Raw genomic sequence first — 17,699 nt, 5'->3', positions numbered from 1 at the left:
GAACAGACCTGCACTAAAAAAATGTAAAGGTAGTCCTTCAGGCAGAAGAAAATGCATGCCAGATGGAAATGTGGATCTATACAAAGGAATTGAAGTCACTAGGAACTGAGGCTACAAAGAAATATGTGTAAGATTTGTTCTTATTATCTAAATATATTTACAGTGTAATTGAGTGTTGAAACAAAAATTAAAAGGTATACTATAGTATAATGTTGTGAGGGATTTATGGAATATGTATTCGCAAAATGCGTGAAAACAATATAAGGTAATGAGGGGAGAGAGGAAATCTATCATTGTGAGGTTTTTATACTATATGTTAGGTTCTTATAGACATATATCTTGAAGGTTGACTGTGATAAGATAAAAATGCATAACATAAATCCTAAAGCAATCAAAAAAGGAAATAAAAATGGATTCAAAAAATATTAATCCAAAATAATGCAGAAACCCCCAAAGCAAACTTACACAATTATGTATATTGGGATAGCAGTTTTATAGGCACAGAACCATGAAGGACAGTAACTTGCCTGAGGTCCCTCAGCTAAGTGCCAGAGTCAGAAACTGACTAGAGCTCAGGCTCTAGGCCATTATGTTGACAGAAGACATACTTCAGTTGAGGATGGTACACATCTTCCCACTAGAGAAATAAAATCACCCCTACATCTCTGACTCACACTGACTCTGAATCCAGGATTAATAGTCAAAGAGACTTATGCTTCTGTCAAGAAAAATTATGGAAGACTTTAAAGTGGGCAAAATAATGATTATTAGGTTTCCTATCTGCAGTACTTTTCAGGGTCCACTTCTGCCTTTCATAATCTTTGAGCTATGTTATCATTTTGTATTTTATAGAAGTTTGTATTTACAGAAGTTTGATAATAATGCAAGTGAGCCTTGTACATAGCAATGCAAAATGAACTGTGTCTGGTGGAATGCAACTGACTATTGGCCTGTGGGTACTGATCTGTTCTTCCTGTATTCTTAAATTCATTTCAGCATTCCTGGTGGCCTATATATATCTGGTACTTGCAATTCTCCTTTGAACCTATTATAATATCCCACTGGTTTTCTCTCTCTCTTTTTTTTGGCTGCACTGGGTCTTTGTTACCGTGCAGGGGCTTTTTCTAGGGGCGGTGAGCGGGGGCTACTCTTCATTGGCGGTGCGCGGGTTTCTCATTGCAACTGTGGCTTCTCTTGTTGCAGAGCGTGGGCTCTAAGTGCACGGGCTGCAGTAGTTGTGGCTCACAGGCTCTAGAGAGCAGGCTCAGTAGTTGTGGCGCACATGGGCTTAGTTGCTCCACGGCATGTGGGATCTTCCTGGACCAGGGATCAAACCCATGTCTCCTGCATTGGCAGGAGGATTCTTTACCACTGCGCCACCAGGGAAGTCTCTCTCTTTTTAATTAATTAAAGTAATTGACACATATTCATTTTATATTTTTATGAGTTATGATATTATCTTTTAAAAAATTATACTTTAGCATTGTATAACTACTAGATAACAAAATCGAAGTAAACAAGAGAGTTGACTCTCAGATGGATGTCAAGCAGGAATTATGAAGAGTTTTATCTTCCCCATAAAGATACTGGTTGCTTTTAAGTAAAACTGACATTCGCTGCAGTTGATGATTGTTTTTTTAAATTGATATGGTATTTGATAACCAGGGTTTTCAGATTATGTCACTGAAAAAACTCTTCTTCATCCATAATGGCACACTTGGTTGGCCAAGCTTTATTTGGCTGCTGTCTTAACACCAGCCCCTTCCCTGACACACACATAAAACTTGACATCTACAAGTAGTTAAGGCCTGTAGAGACCCCCTCCTGTGATGGCAAAACCTTACAAATATAGTAGTTCAGCCTGAATGATCTTTTCAAGAACTAACTCCCCGTAACATAGCTCCCAACAAAGGATGCAGGATTAGAACTCACTTTGTATAAAAATGGCAGTGGGATCCAACACCTATCAAAGACATACCTAATGTTCCAGTGTGATGCCAATCACACTGGAAATTGTTTAAGTAAGTACTTCTCAAAACTTACTGGGTACTCATGTTAAAATACCCACAGTTTTGGAGAAGATGAATAGATAAACCAATAGCTTATCTTTGCATTTCATAAGACTTCTTCCCCTTGTAAAATAAGTCACTGAAATCCCATTAAGTGATAAGTCCTCCAGTGTATTAATGGTTTTTGAAATAAATTATTTGATGATGAGTTAAGAAAAGAAATTTTAAACTCATATGTATGGAGTATGTATGTATTTAACCGAGGGTCAATAAAAATGACAAGAAATCATTGGGGAAATTATAATGTAAATCAATGGAAAAATTATTCAATTTGAAATGCTATCCAAAAAAATAACAATAATAAGGAAAGAAGGAAGGGAGGGGAATAGAGATTCGATATGAACTCTGAGATGTGTGAGAGTTTAGCAACAGTTAAGAAGTTGCAAGATCCTAAACCTTAGAAAAAGTCTGATTTATTGGGTTTATGTTCTATCCCCAGGTATGTTATAGATTTCAGAGACTTTTCTTGACTCCCTTGTAAACTCAAACCCATGTTAAACCCCATATGTCTAAAAAAATACATTCTAAGCTCCAATCCGATAGCTCACATATAAATATTTAAAGCACAATTCACTCCTAAGTTGCTAAATGCCTTTCTTACTTTAGTTGAAGGGAAAAAGTTTATTAGCCATTTATCTTCCTTCATCTTAATGATGTCAAACAAGCTTCTTTTCATTCCATAAATCAAAACTTAGCAACTTTTAGCATAAGTTCTTTATCAGACATTATTCTATTATTCTCTGATAAATATAACTATTTCTGGGGTTTAGCAGTCTGATTTTGATAACATGACAATACGGTAGTAACAGTTCTTATAGTTTTAAACTACAGTGATTTATTAAGGTGACAAATTAAGATGTCCTAACAAGATTAGTTTTAATAGCCAAGTTCAGGTATAAGGAGGCCTTGTCTATGGAGGTGCAGGACCCAGAACATATCATTAAGTCATCTATTCTATACGCTTAATATCTCTGTGCAGATTAACTTTGGAAGTTGTGTTATGGTGAGTATTTTAACGAATAGTTAGTAACCACTGACAACAAGAACAGCAGTTGGTCGGCAGGTAGATGATTTGAGGGAAGAGGTATCACAGATGACCAGAGACAGCTGAGGCAGGCCTAGGGGGCAGGTTGCATGCTGATGCTAATTGTATTTTACATATTGACACTAATTATATTTTAACCACCAGCTGCTGGCTGCCTTTTTTTTTTCCCCCTCCCCTCACAGATCCCGAGGGTCTGTGGGCAATTGCATTAATTTGCCTTTCCAGGAGGACAACCCTGCATACAATTAAAGTCACAAGTAATCAAGAAAAGGAATCACTTCTAACCGAAAATGGGTATGTACCCTACATAAAATCCATACACTAAACCAACCTTTGACATTTCTTAAATGAACTTGTGTAAAGAACTAACTAAAAGACAGACTTAAAGCGTTCTCCTCCTAAGGCAAAACAAGTTGAAAAGTGACTGATCCCATCAATGGTTGTCTGGCTGTTTTATTACGTGCAACTAAAAATCAGAACTGATTTGACTGGCTGTTTTCACGTTACGTCAACGCAATGGAAGGGGACATAATTCCAATCGCTCCCCTCTGGAATGTTTTATGCTTAAGTGTTTCTTCTTATGATAATACATTTTCCCACTAGGAAACATTATCTATACCTCCCATCAGCAGTTGTTCTCTGTTAACCTTTATTTTCCTCATTTTATACTGCCAAAAACCATATTTTAAATGCTTTTGTGGACAATGAATTTTGAATAATGGGTCTTGAGTAACTCTATAATTTTCACTTGCTATTTTAAATTAATTACTTTGATAGCGAAAAAACTTTAAAGATGGCTTTGTAATTTTCAGCATAAAATAAAATTATTATGGTTTAATTTCTCTCTCTTTCTGCTTCATTCTCCTTTTGTCTGCAGCACTAATGAAGCTCAGAGTAAAACATGAGTGAGAAGAAACGAAACAACTCTCTCTGGTTCTTGTGTGCTAAGGTATCTTCTTTAGAACAAGTCTAATGTGACTTAGAAGCATCTTTAGAATTTCTTCCCTCTTCAATTTTTTCACTCTGCAAACATGCATTTCATTCATCATGTGTTCCCTAGCACTTAGCACTTACAACATTGCAGGTACGTCATAGGTGCTCAATAAATGATCCTTGAATAAATAAATGACACTGCAAATGAATACTTTTGAAGGTTTTCATATAACTTCCAACCCATGAACTGTGGTCTTGGGGAACCTCAAGTACATGAGAATAGCTCATGTAACAGTTAGTCGATTCTTGTCTGAATGATTGGTTTTCGTGTACCTATTTTAGAGAAATATTGGTGACATTGGCTTGGCTGCTTTCTCATACAAAGACTCTCTCATCTTCATATGTCTATCTTCTAACAAATATGTAACAAAAAATCATTAATTCCCTCAGATGTTTTTCCTTGATTCAGATTTCATAACTTATCTGAACACTTAAAAGTGTTCCAGGGGCCAAAGAAATCTTGGGGGAAAGAAGGAGGGCAGGCTTTGCTTCATGGTTGTTTTAGACATACCGTAAGAACACAGGCTATCAGAACACGTAGAATCAAGCCATGGTTCTGAGAAACAAAATAAAAATGTTGCCAATATCTGGATTGTTATTTCAGTGGCAGTCTCTATGAGAAATCTACTACTGGGTAAAGCATAACCTCTCTTGATATCTACATCCATGCATTCTCAATTAAATATGATAAACATCTCCAAAATTCTGAAATAGCACATGGAGAAGTCTCATTGATGATCATGAAGAAGTTATCAATATCTGTGAGTACCTGGGAGTCAGCCAACAATGAAAAATGCCTCTTGTTCTCAAATTTCCCTTTCATTATTGTCCCATGACCCTTAAACTCACACTATTAAGGTGATCACTTCCTAAAAATACCAGATCTTCATCCATCTTTTCAAAAGTGCAAACGTGTGCCCAAGATGACTATCCCTTCAACAGGTGCAGAAGTACCATAGAGTTTACTATTCTGGGAACTATAGGTTGAAGTTCATTAGTGGAATTAAAAATCAATGTATTGAGACCGACCCAGCATGTTCAGTGGGATGAAATCCTACTTAATAGGAAATGTTCTATTACACATAAGACACATAAGGTTTAGGAAAATGTTCTTCCAAATACGTGTGTGTGTGTGTGAGCACTGAATGGCAGGGTGGATTTGTATTTCTCACTTTGGATGGTACTTAAATGTTGGAGTACCTCTGTGTCAAACTGTTTGAATCACGGGATGCCACCGGGTGTCTCACTGTGCTTGACAGGGCAGTGTTAAAGCACTGGTATCTGAAGTAAGGGAGAGAGATGTTAAAGAAAAAAACAAGGAAATCACCAAGCACAATATTACTCAGTAGTTTTTGCCTGGAGCAGTTCCATTAGGATAATATAGGAGAAGTGTAAACTAGTAAAAAGAGAATGAAATGAAATTATAACACAGTCGGAAGTTAACTGATAACGTAATCTAGCACAAGCACCGTACTTAATAGATGAAGAAAATGTATATGTATAACTTGAACAGTTAACAGATTGTTTGATTTTTAAACCCAGTGGATATCCCTTCAACTAAAATGGAAAAATTTCCCCAGAAGAAAAGTAATCTCTTGGAGGGTGAGGGAAGTAAAGAGAAATAGATGAGACTGGAGTATGGCAAAGGAAGAAATGATTGTAGTAAAGTGGAAAGATAGTCTTCCCACCTTTGGGTTCCAGTTATTTCATACACATTCTCAGGTGTTGGGACTAGTAGATTGCTGAAGTGCCTGTATTGCACTTTACCTTTAATTTTGATGAATGGAAAGTCTTCCTGAACATTTCAAGCAATAATCTTTTGACCTTTAATTTACACTTACTATATTTCTCCTGTTGTGCCTTGTAATTGATAAATCTAGGGGAAAGAGGAAGTTCATGGGCTCTCCATGGATACTTATGAAGGGCATTTGACATCAAAATAGAATTAAAAATTGTGCGAAGCACTGGCGTTACACTTTGCTACTCAAATATACAGACTTTATGTTCATAAGTAAGCAGATGAGGACTTCCCTTGGGTGCAGTGGTTAAGGATCCGCTTGCCAGTGCAGGGGACATGGTTTCAATCCCTGTTCCAGAAGATTCCACATGCCGTGGAGCAACTAAGCCCATGCGCCACAACTACTGAGCCTGCGCTCTAGAGCCTGTATGCCACAACTACTGAGCCTGCATGCTACAACTACTTAAGCCCATGTGCCCTGGAGCCCGTGCTCCACAACAAGAGAAGCCACCGCAATGAGAAGCCCGTGCACCGCAACGAAGAGTAGCTCCCATTCGTCAGAACTAGACAAAGCCCATGCGCATCAACGAAGACCCAACGCAGCCAAAAGTAAATTAATTATTTTTAAAACATAAGTGGATGCAAATCAATCAAAACTATTATTTTCTTAGTAGACTAAGCCACTTTTGTCGATTACAGCTCTCAGACAGGCAACCAGCTGCAGATTTCTTGCTACCATTATCTAAGACTGTTTTTTGTCTATAGCTCTTGAAGCCCTGCACCGGTGCTTCATTTAAGCTTTTTCTTTTCCCCTACAGGAATAGGGCAGCTGGACCTTGGACAAATAAATTTCTCACTGAAGTCAATTGGAGTTTTGACTGCCTGAGGGCTGCAGCATCAGGCCCCAAGTCATCTATTATAAATATTTTTGACACATCAGATTCATACACATTCAACTCCAGCTGAAAAGGTAAAAAGATACAGACTCTTACCAGTTATTTCATGCCTTGAAGGAAAACAACTCCACTTAAGTGATATTCTTTCTTCACCTCAGATCCACTTGCGGGTTAAGATAGTCGCCAAAGACTCTGTCTACAAACTGGAAAGAGATGAGGTATTTCTCAGTAAAAAGAAATTAGTTTTGTGCTTAGGCAGGCTGTAGTGTAGCAAGCAAATTCCCACTCTCTACCATATATTACTCACCTTATAAGAATATTTCAGGTAGTGAGTAAAGACATCCATTGTGAATATATATACTTTGATATATTTTTAGTAATACAACTATAAAAGCTTTCCATATTTCTTGATGGTTTACAGAAGAAGAATGACAAATAAAAGAACAAAAGAAAAATACAAAACCTGAAACTACACAAGAGTTCCTCGTTTTTTTTTTTTTAATTGGGCTTTTTATTGCCTGAAACTTTCCTTCCTTTTAAATTTCTTTTGAAGCAAGTTAATGCACAACTGATTTTTCAAACTGTGTAATTTCTCATTTAAGCTTTTTTTTTTTTTTTTTTTTTTTTTTTGCGGTACGCGGGCCTCTCACTGTTGTGGCCTCTCCCGTTGTGGAGCACAGGATCCGGACGCGCAGGCTCAGCGGCCATGGCTCACAAGCCCAGCCGCTCCACAGCATGTGGGATCTTCCCGGACCGGGGCACGAACCCATGTCCCCTGCATTGGCAGGCGGACTCTCAACCACTGTGCCACCAGGGAAGTCCTCATTTAAGCTTGTGATAGGAAATTCTTTGTGGTTTTGTCTATTCTGCATTACAATTTATATCAAAAAATATCAGGAATAGTTTGGGGACAAAAGAAATGCCAAAATATTGATTCCAGTGGTAAGGCTAACTGTAATTCCTAAATAAATATGAATTAATGGGGTACACATATTTGAATTCCCTTTAGTGACAACTTTTACTTTTGGTAATTGAATGCTCTATAAATTGCTTCTCATATATTTCTATTTCTTCATTATTATTGCCCTATTTGTGTAATTCTGAAAGACAAGAATATTACAGTATCATGTTATTTAAACAAGTAATATGAGTATTTGCCTTTTAAATATTTGAAAATATTTTCACTGGCTATATTGAAAAACATAGTCAGTCTTTAGTGCAGTGAGCAAATTTCACCCTTTACTGTTTATCACACTCCTTATACGAATGTAAGAAAATTTCAGGTAATGAGTATAATTGTGTATGTGTATATATATATTTTACATATATTAGGTACATATAAATGTGCACCATTTGGAGACTATATTATACTATGTGATATATGTAGTATCCAAAATATAACAAATAGTAAATTTTTTTTAAATTCATACTGTATTTTCATGGATGAAGTACAGTTCGACACAACAAAAAAATGTTCTCAGTGTTAAAATTGTCTGCAACCTAACTACACAGTCCTGTGAATGGCAGGAAACCAGAAATAATTCTGTTGCTACTTATAGTTAACGAGTCATGACAAATCTAAACAACCAAATCATTCAGTAGCATCAAATCTGACCATTCTAGGCTCTGTCTACCCAAAGTCCAATTATTTGAGCAATTAAGTAAAAATGTGGCCAAACTAAATGGCTTGTACTGTGTAAACAGACCACTGGAATGAATAATTACATTTTTAATTGAATTGGCTTATTTGTGGCAAGTTGACACAACATAGGTTGTCAAACATCTGGTTAATTTCTCCACATGATTTTAAGCAACAAGTCAAATTAAATAAATTAATTAAAAATTTTACTTAGTTTAATGAGTTTTTAAACTTAATATCTTAAGCGAATATGTATTATATACATACATAACTTGACAGCAGTGCTTGTGTGCATAAACATGTAGACACAAGTTAATTATGATGATAAAACAATAGTAAATAAGCTTACTTTGTGCCAGGTACTACTGTTCAAGCTTGTTGGATATATTATCTAATTGATTTATCTTAATAATCCTAAGAAATTCATTCCATTATAATACCCACTTTACGTATGAGAAAACTGAGACAAAATAAGATAATCCAGTTATTTCTGGAGGAGACAGGATATAAACTGAGGTCGTCTGACTCCAGTGCCCATGTTAACCATCTATGTTGCAGCTGTCCACATACAAGCAAATATACAAAAGTGACCAGTGTATTTAATCAATATACTGAAAGAAGATAAAACTCAAATTTGTTGTTGGACCAAATTGATCAGTCAATTGAATGAGAATAGTCAATCTTGTAGTTGTGTTTATACACAGCCAAAAATCTATTCCTTTTAACTCAACTGAATGACTCACCTTTGCCTCTTCCTTTGTGTTCATCCTATGAGACATTACAAAACAAGTGCCAAATCCCAAACAGCTCATTGTGGTATAAAGGAAAGCAAGAAAAGTCTATAGATTTTCCTAACTCCATAGAACTCTTTTAAGTCACATGGCGATAGCAGATATGATGAAACACAGCAGTCAGTCATTTTGACAATTTTACTTCACCTTTAACCATAAAACCCAAAAAAATTCCAAAAGATATCTCCATAGTACCAAGTATTCACCTCACATTTTCTTTACAATAATATTAAGCTTTTTACAACAAATATCAGTTGACAGGAATGTCCATATAACAGATAAATATTCTCATGTTATTCTGCAACAGTCCCAGTGGTATAGCTGCGAGAACCTTTTGAACCACATGAAAAAAATTTTTTTTGCATTTACAGAGGAGATTCAGTTCACTATTTGTGATGGATACAGATGTATAGCGCTAATTTCTATTTCCTTCTACTTCTAATTAGGGAGGAAACCAACTATATGCTAATACATAAATCTGTGGATATAGAATAAGATCATCAATTTAAATCTACATAACAGTTACACAAAATAGTAATTATTATTGACATTTACATTCTTATCTCATAACTCCAAGCATTTCCAAGCTTTCACATATTTTACTAAAAATGTTGATGTCATTTTCACTTACAACTACTCAAAATTAAGCTAAATATTTGATTAACTGATTAACTTTATAAGGTCATACCAGAAATTGGTGAAGGAGTCAATGTTAAAATTGTCTTCTCCATATTATGAATTAGCATTTTATTCCCAGCCAAAGTTAGAAAAGATTAAGAGAAATAAGAAAGGCTAAGTTTAATCTTAGTGGAAGTGTTCCTATCTTTTTATGGAAGGAACTAGGAAAACACAGACTGAGCAGTTCTAGCTACATAACACAGCTATGAAAAGACAAAGGCTTCTTGATTAACTCAGTGAACAAGATGGATAAGCAAGTTCCTTGCTGCTCTGACTTGAGAATATTGAGCAACCACATGCTGATGAGTAGGTTCTGACTGGAGAAGGCAAGGGTAGCCTGAGAGAAGGCTTATTCCAGGGATTTAGGACAGGTACATTAACAACAAATAATCAGAGAGGCAAAAACAGACGATTTGTGGAAATGATGAAACAGATTTTTAGTTTAAATTGTGGTAAAAGAAGAATCAGAATCACATGATTCTGAAAACATATAGGCCCTTGAGCCAGTTCACTGAAATCTGGGGGATCCATTTTTCTTACTAAAAAATAAGGTGCAAATATTATTTGCAGGATTGTGATGTAGATTAAATGGGAACATTATTATATGTCATGTAATATGTCTGACATATAGTGAAAAATGAACCAACAGTAATCATTCATATGTCTTCAAATGCTATGATAAAGATGAGAAATCTCTTGAAAATAAGAAAGATACTGTGGTGTTGAGAATTGTCTGTTTCAGGTAAACAGATATTTATATCAGTGGCTGACAAACAGGTTGCTTTGTTAGCTAAGAAATTATTAGTTCATTAATTTATCAAAAATCAATCTCTTCAGGATTTCTGCAGAATAGCACTATGCTATCTACTGAAGATACATTAGTAAGACAAACAAACACCTGGGTTTGTTCAATGGAGACAGTTACAGCACAGCCTTCACAGGCTAAGATCAAATAAGTATATGAGCACAAAGGAGGGAAAATGTCACCTGCCTTCAGCAGGACCAAGCTACAAGTATAGTCACTGATCCAATCAAAGTCAGACTGTTTTTATTATTATTATTATTATTCCAGACATATTACTCTAGATTTTTTTTGACACATCACACACGGGTCTCTATATGTGTTTTCCAACCTCCTATCCGAAAAACATTTGTAAATTTTATGAACAGCCAAAATAAATCAAACGCCTCTCTTCTTCTTCACACATTGATATCTAAGTTTCTAGCATCTAGTCTAGCCCCCCATTTAATTTGTGAATAAATTTTACCCAGAGAAGACAGTGACTTGATCAAGGTCTCACAGTAAGAAGAAAATGACAGAACTTGAAATAGAAACAAAGTTCCTAGTTTCTTGGTCCATACAGTGCTCTTTCCATGACACCATATTGGATATGGCTCATAAGAGTTAAAACCACCCAACAATCCCGCTATTTCACATTCTGCCCGTTCCCCTATTTCTTCCAAGTTTTATTATTTGCTTGTCTCTTTACCACCCTTTTCCACCATTACACAGGAACCAAAAATATAAATTACTGTGTTTAAGAGAAAAGTGGTATTTTTCATGTATAGCTATACAACACACGCACAAAATATCAAGTAAACATACATGTGGGTGTTCTGGGCAGGAGACATGAAATGATTCCCAGGTGCAAAGAGAGTTGACCCACCTCTCATTCTGCTCCAGGAGTCATGACAATGGTACATCTGGTGACCAGCATCCCAGCCTCTGTCTCCAGCACTGCCAACAGTGTGTGCCCACACTGGGCTTTTGAGGGACAATCTCTTCCCTCTCTCTCTTCCTACTCAGGAGCCTGCCCTGATCTTGGCTCACACATGCTTACGTACACAAACAGCTGTGATATTTTCTCTTCTCTCCCAACCTTCCTTTCCTTTCTCTACCTTTCCATTCTCTTTCGTTTTTACTCTTCTTTCTCTTCCCCCTTTTCCTTCTCCTCTTTCTTCCCTAACCTGTACAGTGACAACCAATGAACTTTTTCTAGTTTATATCAATAGCCTCCAGATCTGGGTGGAAGACCTAGAAAAAAAAATTCTTCTCAATAAGCTTGCTTATGTACTAAGGCTTGAGCTTAAGGAGAAAGAATCAAGCTTCTTGAAGTGACACTCAGGTCAAAGAAATACCCATGTCAGATTTGTTATGTTCCCAGTGGGTTGTACTTAAAATCTCTCTCTCACACAGATGAAACAAGTGCAACATCTCACTGCTAATTAATTAAAAATTAGACTGCTTCTGTAGAAAATTGTGAATTTGTCAGCTATCAAATGTTATCCAGATACAGTTTGTCTAGCCTCTGGACTACTTAACTCAGTGTAACAGAACAGAATAGCTATTGTGAAAGACCCTGTGCCAAACACAATAAAATATTAAATTATAATATAATATTGAATATAATATTGAATATAATATAATATATATAATCTAAGAATATACAGCTGCTTTAAAGAAGCAGATATGCAATGAACTCTAGCAAGTGCTCCAAATGGGCACTGAATCGCTTGTACCCGGCTTCCTTAGAACTTTGATGAACAATTGTCCCTTCTGTCTTCTATACCCTTAAGCTACCTTCTCCCTTGTTCCGTTCCCTTCAGCATAGAAATATACTTAACATACCTACAAATGCCCTCATACATTTCAATCAGTTATTCTCTTTTTTCCCCCTCTTCTAAATAATAAATTAATATCTTCAATATATAGTCTATGATAACTGACTTTAATTTTTTTTCTCTTTGAACCCACCTCCATGTAGTTTCTTCTCCTATCACTCTACTGGGGGTCTTCCCCCAAGGGTCACGTGTGATCTCCTAACCACCACGTTAGCATTCTAGTTTTGGTCTTTCTAGAATTCTTAGAACAATCCAACAATGTTGACTATTAACACCTTCGTATATCTATTAAAATATACTTGAGTTTTCTGGATTATAATACCAGCTCATTTGTAGAATCAAGTTGAATTAATTACAATAATTATAATTTTACAACACCCCAAATAAGAAGTCTTGACTTTTTTCTAGGAACTTTACTTATTTGGGATTATAATTCTTATATATCACATTTTCACTTAATTTATATTGTTAGGTTTCCCTATGTCATTATAAATTCTGTAACAATATCATTTCAGTGACTACATATTAATTTAGCATAGAGATTAACCATGATTTACAGGGAATGATTATTCCCCTATTTGGGGAAGCTTAGTTTGTTCTCGCCACAAGTTGTGCTATGAGGAAATCTTTGTCTATAACATTTATTTCTGGAAGGGGACTCACCATGTGAAAGGATATGAGTATTTTAATGGTATTAAATATCTGCTACATTCCTTCTCCAAAAAGTGTAAATAATATATCCTCCCCAGTATTACAAGGGAAGGTTCTTCTTTCTGTATATAGATATTCCTGCCAGCTTAAAAAATTGTTGGTAAATATGATATGCTGCATATTGAGCTCTCTTTCTTTGATTTATGAGACAGCATTTTGCAACTTCTGCTCCTTTTACTACTCTTTCTGAATAGAAAGGGCCTATTCTCACCTACTGTTTCACCTGGATCCTCTTCTAGATATGTTTTATTTCTGTACCCATGAGTTATTTCACCCTCATCTGTCACTTTAATTACTACCCTGATGTGACACAACTTCCTACTTCATTGTGAAAGCCAGGCCTATATCTACAACCAGCTCTTGCTCATCTATGCCCACTAGAAAATTTCTCCACCGCTCTTAAGCTGCATTTTCCTGTGGCAGCCATACCCTAGCCAATGGGGCCCAAATCTTAGCCTTGAGGGCCTCTTCTGAGATCCTTCTCAGTTCATTAGCCCTCAGACCAGAGGTAGTAACTACTTTCTGCCCTTGCAATTCTTTTATATAATTTTAGTAATGTTTAACATTTTAAATTAAGAATTCCTTACATTAAATCATCTCTGTTCAAATTACTGGTGTGTTTTCTGTCTCTGCCTGGACCCTGGCTGATTCATCAGCTTTCTTATAATTGATGTTGATATGGTATATTTTTTGTTCATCCTTTTACTTTCAACCAATTTCTAAATGTAAGTCTTTGATCACCTATGTAGGATTTGTCCTTCTTTTAAATTAGTTAATTTAAACTTATTTATGTCCATCACTCTGAGGATTTTTAAGAAAAGTGTGATTTTAGTTTTCTGGGTTTTTTTGTTTGTTTTTTCCAGTTGTTAAGATGAAGTCATTATCTTTTGTTACCTTCTACACCTTAACTAGAAAGGGACCTTCTCTCTAGTACCTTAATTGGGCACAATGCTACCTTGAAAATCTGTTAAAACCAGTCCTCAGTCACCATAATCGTAATTTAAAACCTCATCATTTCTCAGTTTGAAATCAAAATAACTGATTAACTTGTCTCTCTCTCACTCTCCGCATAACTCAATCCACCACACTGCTGCCAAAGTTATGTCCCTAAAAAGCAAATGTGCTGATGTCACTCTTCTGTTTGATGACCTCTGATGGCTTCTTCTTGCTGAGAGGATAAAGTCCATAGACAGCCTTTCACACGGTGAGGCAAACGACTCTCCACCCTCTCTTGTTGCTTCCTACTAAGTAGCCCTATTAGTTCACCACTCAGATTTTCTTCACATGCCTCAAAATAGACTTTGCATTCCTATGAGAACTTGACATTCTTTTCGATCTTGATACTCTTTATTTCAACAAAATCCTCCTGAACTTGTAAAAAGATGGGTTTTTTTAAGTTGTTTAAATTCCATATTTACTGTGAAGTCATCTTTGATCCCCTTAGCTGTAGATTACTTCTTTACTCTTTCAACACAGCAGTTCAGACTTCTGGTTCTCAGACGTTACTATGCACCAGGATCACCTGTAAGCCTTGTTAAAACACTGTGTACTGGGTCCTGACTGAGTTTCTAATTCAGTAGATCTGTAGGGGTGCCAGAGAATTGGAATTTTTAACAAGTTTCCAGATGGTTCTTCCACTGCTGGTCCTAGAACCATATTAAAAAAAAAAATACACTAGTCTAATGAGTTTAGGAAACTATTTCAATAGTTCAGGTAAAAGATAACAGCCTCCTCAATCAATTTGCTATAAAACTGGAAAAGGTTACACTGTTTTCCATTTAAATAATTTTATTTATTTTTATTAAAATATAACTTAAAAATTAACCTGGTGAAACAGTTGAGGATGTGGGTAAGGGCAATTCAGAGGAGAGTAACAAGCCAAAGGCAGTTTCACTTTTCCAGCTATATGCCCCAGAAATATCTCCCAATAGTTAATCCTCAAAGTCTGTAACAAGAGAACAACATACAATTTCAAAAGGAAATTTTAGCAAACTAAAGTTTCTTTTCAGTAATTAAGCTGCTTTTCTGTGCCAGAAACCAAGGGTATTTTACAAATTGTTCCATCATTATGACTGTGTAAAACCTTGCATATCGGTTTTGAGATAATTATATTGGTTATCAGGAATATAAATGCTTTTCAGATAAAGCTAATCTATGGGTAGATTTCAGGGTCTGTCGCACTTCAGTTGCCTAGTGTGATTCTTTGTAAACCTCAGCTTATTAGGAAAGAATGGCCCTTGCCATATGTGCAGCATTAAGAACATCTGGAAACACCATCAAAGCAAGAAATTTTTTACTTTCCACTGGCATGAAGAAGCCATTGGAAATTTCACAGATGTTTGAATCTCAGGATCCCTGGATAGCAGGAAATTGATGCAGACTGCTGGCGTTGACCAAGTAATTTCTCCTAGGAACTGCATTGTTGCTCCAATGAGAAAAATGAGAGGTTGTTCCTAATGGGAATAAGTTTCTTCCTAAATAAAATTAGAAGTGAATAATCTAATTTGTCATTAAATGTCATTGTAATAGATATGAGGCTAAAATCATTAACGCACCCTCAGTGGTTACAATTAGAATCATATGAATGATGGAATATTAGTGAAATGCATGCATTTCTTGGGTTTATTTCAGTTTGGCATTTATCTTCATGATTTGGGGTGTTTCTCTATTTTCCAGGGAGCCTACTTCCAGTTTGTCATTCTAACAAAATCAAAATTACTCACTCTATAGTCATCCCAAATTTAATAAAGTCAGTTTAAACTCAGTTAATTACAGGTTCACATCTAGGATCTGAGGATTTTGTTCATGACTCTGATTTCTAAGCAATGGTTCTAAACCCCCAGTGAAGATATGTCATATTAGAATCATGTGGGTATTTTTACCTATTTTGATTTTTTTTTTCCAAAATACACATGACCAGATCCTCATCTCTGACATTACTGATAAGACTTCAACTCTATTTGGAGAACTGAGGAATGGAGGGAAGATGGGATTAACTATGTGCTTTTAGAAATGGTTCCTCCAATAATTCTGTTAGTATCATTTGGTTAGAATCACCTGCTATAAAGCCTCAGTACTCAAAGTGAGGTCCATTGACCAGCAGTATCAGCATCAACTGGAAACTTGTTGATAATGCAGATTCTCAAGCCCTGTTGCATAATGTGCATTTTAAGGAGAACCTCACATGATTTCTTTGCCCATTAAAGTTTTCAATTAAGTACTACTGTAAAAAAAATTATTGCCTTTAACGTGAAGATAATTGTTTTTCATCATTTCTTTTTGGTCACCGAAAGCTAAAGCCCTTACATAAAAATAACATAAATATCCATGAGGATCACTACTATTTGTCATACAAAATTCATTATTACAGAGAGCCCCTCTTCTAAATTTGGAGAGCATAGCATTAGTGGGAATGAAAATTTTACCTCACGCTACAACTCAGAGAAACGCAGCTCCTTTATGTTGTCTATTTAGGATCTATTTTATAGCACAACTGCCATCTGCCAGCTTGAAGGAAAGAAAAATAAAATGTCCAGTATGAGTTAGAGTAGTCTTTAGTAAATTCAAGTCTATGAAAAGGATTTAAAGAAATTATTTCCTTGGCTATATGGTTTACCCCCCCCGCCACACACACACACACACACACACACACACACACACACACACACACACACACACACACACACACACACACACACACACACACACACTTCTCTATTTAGGATGCTGCCATCCTTGTGGATGTTGGGAGGTGATGGGCGTTTTCACTGCAGTTCCTCTGCCTCCACAAATCTCCAGAGTGATGTTTTCACCTCCTGGAGCTGCTTACCCAGCTGGCTCTCAAGGTTAAACTTAAATGGTGAGTGTAACTCAATTTCTTCTAAGTTTTCTCAGAGTTTAGTTGCCTTCTTCCCTGCCTCAGATACACCTCAGCTCTCCCTGATTATAGTTTCCTGAATATTTCAATTATCTCCAAAGAACATTCTTTGGATATATTGTTTTAACATAGAACTTAATCAAGCAAAACCTTTTAATAATGTCATGCTTTGAAAAAAATTGGAATCCATCAAATTCATTTTAAAATGCTAGCAAATCCATGATATTAAAATTTGACATTTATAGCTTAAAAATAATTACAGTCTCACTACTGAGTTTTTATTTTTAAAATTTTCATGTTAAATATTAGTAAAGAAAGTTAAATATTATATTAGAAATATTACCCACCATGGCCAAGTAGGGTATAGCCCAAGAAATCAAAGATGATTAATATTAGAAAAATTACTTATATAAGAAACTAATTCCAAGACAAATTATCCAATTAAAAAATGGGAAGGATTTGCATAGAAACTTCTCCAAAGAAGACATATAAATGCCCAATAAGTACATGAAATGATGCTCAATATAATTAGCCATCAAGCAAATACAAATCAAACCCACAATGAACGAGTACTTCACATCCACAAATATGCTTATAATTATATAGTTAGATAATAACAAGTGTTGGCCAGTATGTGAAG

General features: G+C 35.8%; 1 pseudogene; it reads left to right on the top strand.

The window, feature by feature from the left end:
- Positions 1-245: 245 nt before the first annotated feature.
- Positions 246-17,699, top strand: part of LOC132530491 (pyrroline-5-carboxylate reductase 3-like) — a 118,872-nt pseudogene continuing 101,418 nt past the window's right edge.

This window comes from Lagenorhynchus albirostris, chromosome 12 (genome assembly GCF_949774975.1).
Source record: "Lagenorhynchus albirostris chromosome 12, mLagAlb1.1, whole genome shotgun sequence".
NCBI classification, from domain to species: domain Eukaryota; kingdom Metazoa; phylum Chordata; class Mammalia; order Artiodactyla; family Delphinidae; genus Lagenorhynchus; species Lagenorhynchus albirostris.
This window is presented reverse-complemented; position numbering and strand designations above follow the sequence as displayed.